The 7,104-nt window shown below is 43.9% G+C and overlaps 1 non-coding gene across 1 annotated transcript; it reads left to right on the top strand.

Moving 5' to 3' along the window:
• The first annotated feature begins 419 nt into the window (after nucleotides 1-419).
• On the top strand, nucleotides 420-493 carry TRNAN-GUU (transfer RNA asparagine (anticodon GUU)). The gene has a single exon. It is a non-coding gene; the product is annotated as a tRNA-Asn (tRNA).
• The last annotated feature ends 6,611 nt before the right edge of the window (nucleotides 494-7,104 follow it).

The following is a 7,104-nucleotide window of genomic DNA, read 5'->3' as shown; positions in this document are numbered from 1 at the left end:
TGAGCAATGAGCGTCCAGTTTTCCGCTGAGGCGTGTTGTTAGGCTGGAGTTTAACGTCCCAAAGCGACTCAGGCTATGAGAGACGGAGCAGTGGAGGACTCCGGAAATTTAAACCACCTGAGCTTCTTTAACGTGCACTGACATCCTACAGCACACAGGCGCCTTACTTTTTGCCTAAGAAGGGGCGTTGAATGAAATGCGCTGAGCGCGACTGCTGCTCGCGTGCTTTTAAATATTCCGTCAAGTTTCCGCGCACATTTTCCGATAGGCACACGATGCACGATGAGACCACAAGATCGCGCCGTCGTCGCCGCCGATATGTTCGAGCGCGACGAACAGTTTGTCCCTCCACAACTTCATGTAATTTCTTTTGCATCCAGCGGAGCCCATTTTTACTGTACGCTTACGCTAGCAGTCCCGCCTCCGTGGCGCAATCGGCTAGCGAGTTCGGCTGTTAACCGAAAGGTTGGAGGTTCGAGCCCTCCCGGGGGCGGTTAATTTTTTTAAGCCCGTTATACTAAGTGGCACGGGCCGAGGTTCTTTATTTTTCTTTCCTTTTCTGCCTCAACATAATATATGTACGCTTACGCTACGGCAAGACATGGTGGTCCGCGATGCAACGGAAAGCATCTGCCTCTCAGCAGGCGGAGGAAGGTGAAACGGCTGAACCCAAACAGCCTGCACTTGAGGCCTGTAGCCGGGACCCCTGATCTGCTGACTTTTCGATTCCAGGCTGCGTTGCCGATCTTTCGACGCTGTGCCTCTGGTTACTTGGACAGCTTGGCTGAAAATTCACCGTAGAAGGGACGTCACTCTGATATTTTTTTTCTATGCCGCTTGAATATGAAAGAGCTTTGGGATTTTCATTTCCTTTATTCAGCAATGCAACCACACTTTCTCGCATAAGAAACCTCAGTGACGTTGTCGAGGAACAATCTATCCACCTGACTTATAGTTTGTTCTTTTACTTCAGGGTATCTTTGAAGGCCCTGAATGAGGTGCAATTGTATCCGAAGCAGTAATAATGCTTCTTCTACTCCTATACGTGACCTGAAGTGTCGTAAATGCCACTATATATGTATACCAGCGCAACACAGCAAGACGCACAACGACCCCACTGTAAGTACCACTCTGTCACTCTACTTCGTAAATAAACGCCCTGATGCATGTTGCGCCTGGACTGTCCAACTACTTGCGAATTCTGCGCAAGTAGTTGGAAAGTCTAGGCGCAACATAGATAATCCTGGGCAACAACTCTTCCGGGAGCGACGCACCGCCTCCAAGGCCCCACCCGGTCTTGGTTGCCTATGGTAACTTTGTTGTACAAAATTGAGGTGCGGGAGTTGTAGCGAGAACAGCGGGGTGACGTCATATCGGTGGCGGCGTTACGACAGCGTAGATCAGATTAAAGCCGTGATTAGAAACGAAGCAGAGTTTAATAAGGCGTTTCGCGCTACGCAGGATCGTGTAGCTCGGCTGAAATAGTGTCGTAATGAGTCCGCACAAGCGGCAGTCGTGACCTTTTCCGGCTCGGCGCTAAGATGCCGCATCGCTTGGAACGGCTTGACCTCAAAAAGGGAGAAAAAAACTTCCAGGCGTGCCCTTATGTTTCCTTAGCAGGGGAAACGTGAAAGCATTGCGAGTTCCGGTCTTAGTTGGTTATGAGCTCGTTCTGAGTTTCATTGTTTTTCAAAAGCGTACAAATTTACTTTATTTTACCTTATATCAGTGTTTTTAATTTCTTTTCTTACATTTGGTTGCTATTATTAAGGTTTTATTTTCCCATATTTGTTTGTTTTTACGTTTCTATTTTATTTAACTTTTCCTGTTTTCTTTTTCGGATTTCGATTGTTCCTTTTTTTTTATTTATTTTATTCTTACTTGAGTGCCTACTTTTTTATTTTTACCAGTAATATTTTTTCATTCCCCTCAATGCCATCCAGCATCCATAAACTAGATAGGGAGAAATGTGGGCACGTGCGCGTGAAGTGGATGCTCGCTCAGCGTTGGAGTATATCATTGGAAGTGTGACTTACCTGAAAGTAAGCTATAATGCCCACAGTGATAGACCTGAATGGATGCCACTTTTGGTCGAGCTGGTTAACCTAAAGTGTTTCTGAAATACAGTGGGGACTTAAGTTTCGCTGGTGGTCTTGGTGGTATTGTACTTCAATTAAGACTTTTAGCCCACTGTATATATTGTAGACATAAAAAAAAGCTTGCGTAGAGTAACGGTTAGCGCGCTCGGCTGGGACATGGAATGATGATGTTTCGAGTCCTGGCATGCACGCGATTCTTTTTTTTTTTTTGCTTATTAATCACTGACAGCAGAATGTGGACACGCTCTATCCTTCCATCCTGTCCACAGCTCCCACGCTCGAATGACGTCACTTTTCTATCTCATAAGGCAAGAAATGCTTTCTCATTAAAAGACATAGGCGAGGGTGTCGTATATACAATGCAGCTAAGCACAGACAGCGAAAAGAAAATATAGGTTCGAAGTTCAAGGTGGTTTCTCTGCTAAACACACACACACACAAAAAGAGATGGTTCTTGCTTAGAGATAGCAGCCTGATCATAGTATAAGGTCCTATAATTCCCACCATATTATCTGTATTGGTTATTACGCTAAGGAACATATCAGACAGTATAAGGCTTCAGCGAGAGCCCTCGCAAGGCGACCAATTAAGGTCAGTTAAGTTAGAATCAGACCTTGCAAACCAAAAAAAAATAAAGATTTGTTTCAATTTCTTTAGCTAACGGAGCCGTTCGTTTGGTATCATATAACATATATTAGTCCTACGTTAGAGCACAACACCAAAACCAGAAACAAGCACTCTGTGCTTAAAGGAATTGTGCGAGCAATCTGAAACTCGATAATTATTATAGATTAGTGCTTTTTAAAGGTACAACATTTAGTGTCAGTTGAAAAGGAGCTTTCATAAACTAGAAACAGCCGACAAATTGTATACAGGCATCGTACCCAAACGACCATTTTCACTAGCGAACTGCGATGACATCAGACGACTTTTGTGCGTGTATGGAGACGTCCGTGTCTAAGACACACTGCCACTTATTTCTAGCCGTAAATCACAGAGCCTTTTTTCTTTCTGACGTCACAAACTGAAAATAATTGCCAAAAAAGAAACTGGTTTCTTTTTAACCCCACATACCTCATAAATAAATATCTTTTTCAGCCACACAAAGATGCTATCATAGGCGCCATCAACCTTACATTCGATTTTTCTAAATATAAACATTAAAAGGAGGTATTCTCAGTATATCTTCATATTATCATGCTCGTCATCCCTACTGCTTATAGGAGGCTATTGAAATGGACGTAAGCGTTTTTGTTTTCTTTATTAGTCATCCGTCTAGGAAATCCAGCTTCCAAAGTCGAGGGACAACTGAACCCTGCTAGGGCTCGCAAAAGCGCATGCATTGCAATGCAATCTTGACGGTATCAGAGGGCTGGACGATAACGCACCTGCTGCCTAAATTGAAAACAGGAAGTCCGACGCCCCCGGGCGTCAGCGGTCGTTAAAATAATACAAAAATTAAGCTTTGAAAAAAAAAAAAGATACCTCAGAGGGATGCATCACTAGCCACAGTGATGAGAACAGCTGGTTGATAATCTCTATTTTATGCTTGCAGTGCTACATAGCAATAACGACAAGCAATGTGCAATTACAAAAACAATTACAGGAAATATCAGTATATCCGTTTAGAAATATGGCAAGATTCTCGCAATGATCAGATATCACATTGAGAAAAGTAGGCGCTCTATAACGCGCTAGATAGCTGATATGAAAACATAAAGTTGTTCCTGCAGTAGGTTAGCATACATATATATATATATATATATATATATATATATATATATATATATATATATATATATATATATATATATATATATTGGTTTGGTTTGTGGGGTTTAACGTCCCAAAGCGACTCAGGCTATGAGAGACGCCGTAGTGGAGGACTCCGGAAATTTCGACCACCTGGGGTTCTTTAACGTGCACTGACATCGCACAGCACACGGGCGCCTTGCTTTTCGCCTCCATCGAAAAGTATATATATATATATATATATATATATATATATATATATATATATATATATATATGAAGGAAAGAAGCCAACAGTCGGCAAGGCCAAGGAAACCGTTTGGGATGGTACTTTTTTTAATGTTTACTTGGATAATCACAGAAATTAGTAATGTAATCTGTTTAGGGGAAAGATAATTAGACACAAAGTAGAAGAAAAAGATCACGTTCTACGTGACGCTGGCAGTAACAAAGAACGTCCCACGTCCGCCGCTATGGCTGAGGGTGGCGCTGGTGAACGCTCTCAAAGGTTCGTATACAGACAACATAAATACCCAAGAAAGTAGCAGGGGGGACAGCGGCCGGTGTAGCTCAGTTCTATAAAGGTATTTTTGATAGTAGCAGGGTCACTATACAGCACCTCGGTTGTCAATTTGCCGTATTTCCTTTTGATACGCGTACCGTTTCTCATCTGCCAGCGCTCGCTTAGTTGGCGTCTCCCCCGCCCAAAATAAAAATACCTTTATAGAACACTACAATGAATTGCTTGGCCGTAAACGCGAAGTCAAAAATGGCTTTCAGGCAGAATTTTGCGCCAAATGCCAAAGCTCGATGAGGATGTTAAAACGCGTCTAGAACGACCCATAAGTTTGACAGAAATAGAAAGTGCGATAGACGACCTTCCAATGGGAAAGTCGCCAGGACCTGATGGGCTTGGCGCTGCTTTCTACAAAGCATTTAAAGATTACACAGCCCAGATTTTGCTTAAAGTGCTAGATGAGTCATACGAACGTAAGCAGGTCCCACCTTCGTTTTCTACCTCGCACATTGTTTTGATTCCAAAGTATGATGAGCCAGGAAAACGCCTGTTGGTGGGTTCTTATCGCCCGATAAGCCTCACCAACGTGGATTACAAAATATACATGAAAGTGCTGGCGAAAAGGCTTCAAAGTGTAATACCGAGTCTGGTTGGGCCACACCAGACGTGCGGCATTAAAGGTCGAAGCATCGCAACTAATGTGCACGTGGTACGAACTGTTTTGGAGTGTTGTGACGCGATTGGATCTCGAGTGGCAATGATACAGCTGGATCTCGCCAAAGCATTCGATCGCGTTTCGCACGATGCCTTGTTCGAAGTATTGACACACTCAAACATAGGGCGAGTGATTGAGGAAGGTGTTCGAATGGTGTATGCGAACTGCACGACACGGATAATTGTGAATGGAGAGCTCACTGACAGCATTCGTGTGCTGTCGTCAGTGAGGCAAGGCTGCCCCCTGTCACCCCTACTGTTTGCGGCCTACCTCGAGCCTCTCTGCCGGTCTATCATAAACAATGAACGTATAACTGGTTTTATGCTGCAGTCAGCATAGGTCAAAATGCTGGCATATGCAGATGACATCGCTGTATTCTGTTCAAGCAGAGAAAGCATTCAAGAAGTTACTGCCCTTGTTGAAAAATTCTGCCGACAGACAGGCTGTGAAGTAAATTGGGAAAAAAGTGCCGGTTTCTGGCATGGAGACTGGGATGTTACGCCTGAATACTTTTCTCGTTTGCAATGGTCAAAATTGCCGACCCAGTATTTAGGCGTGCCGCTTGAATCGTACCAAGATCCCACCCCATTCTGGGCTGGCCAAGCAGAGAGAGCGAGAGAGAAAGCTGATTCATGGCAGGGCAAGCCGTTGTCAATGTTCTCACGCGCTTATGTGTGCAATGTTTTCCTTGTGGCAAAGATATGGTACGTAATGAATGTGCTTTCGGCGACGCGTGTTAGCATTCAGAAAATTCATCGTGTCTTTGCCGTTTTCATGTGGGCATCAACATGGGAAAAGTGCAGCAGAACCAACCTCTTTCTGCCTGTTAAGGCGGGGGGCTTGGGCCTTGTGCATCTCTTTTTGCGACAGGTTGTCTCGCGTTTTTTTTTTCCTTCGTGATCAAAACGACAAATTCTTGAGGACGGTCATGCAAGTACGACTGTGTAAAATGCTTCCAGAATACGTTGTCTGTTCTGGTGAGAATATGAGTGGCGTTTTAAAAGGGTACATGCGCGAAGTTGTCTTGTCTTTCAGAATGTTGCATGCGCGTTTTTCAATGGAATACTTGAGCAAAGTGTGTAAGAAGAAGCTGTACAAAGATCTTCTGGATGTGATGATACCGTTGCCGATTTACCGTGCACCACACAGTGGAGGCCCCGGACAGGATGTCTTAAAGCGTGTGAAAAAGATGCCAGTTAGGCCTTCAGTTAAAACGTTCTTCTTTAAGCTACATTCCAACACATTACCTGTTAAAACCTGGTTACATGAAAGAGGCTTATTCGTTCCCTGGACAACAGACTGTCTCCTTTGCAAAAAACCAGAGACAATCGAGCACGTCTTTCTGGATTGCTGGGACCCAGTCTTTCACTGGGATGTTCTCCAGAGAACACTAAAGAAAGACCTTCCGTTAGATCCGTATGGCATACGGTTCCTTCCAGTCGAGAGTGAGGGTATTCCTTTGGATTTAGTCATGGTCCTGAGCCTCCACAGCCTGTGGAAAACAAGGATGCAAGTGCAACATGCAGATGTCAACACGCGTTCTGTACGCGAGAACTTTATCGAGAGTGTGCTGCTCCTTAGAGAAACGTATCGGGTGCTTTCTGATCCACCTGACTGGATCAGCGTGCTCGATGAACTGGCTGTCCTCAAAAAATTTTAAACCTTTCGTGACAGCCGAAGTCTGGTTGTTGCGAGTTTTACCATTATCGTGGATCTTTTTTGAATTGATGTGAACTCAAAACAGGCAATAAAGAAAAAAAAAAGCCGATGTAGCTCAGTTGGAAGAGCACCGGACGCGTTATTCGGAGGTCGTGGGTTCGGATCCCACCATCGGCACGTTGTTTTTTCTTCTACTTTGTGTCTAATTATCTTTCCCCTAAACAGATTACATTACTAATTTCTGTGATTATTCAAGTAAACATTAAAAAAAAAAGTACCATCCCAAACGTTTTCCTTGGCCTTGCCGACTGTTGGCTTCTTTCCTTCATGTATTATAACGAGCACCCTCATTTCCCCTTAAT

Source organism: Amblyomma maculatum, chromosome 4 (assembly GCF_055883805.1).
Source record: "Amblyomma maculatum isolate TAMU_Amacu chromosome 4, ASM5588380v1, whole genome shotgun sequence".
Classification (NCBI taxonomy): Eukaryota; Metazoa; Arthropoda; class Arachnida; order Ixodida; family Ixodidae; genus Amblyomma; species Amblyomma maculatum.
The sequence above is the reverse complement of the archived record's forward strand: the minus strand, read 5'-3'. Positions and strand labels throughout refer to the sequence as shown.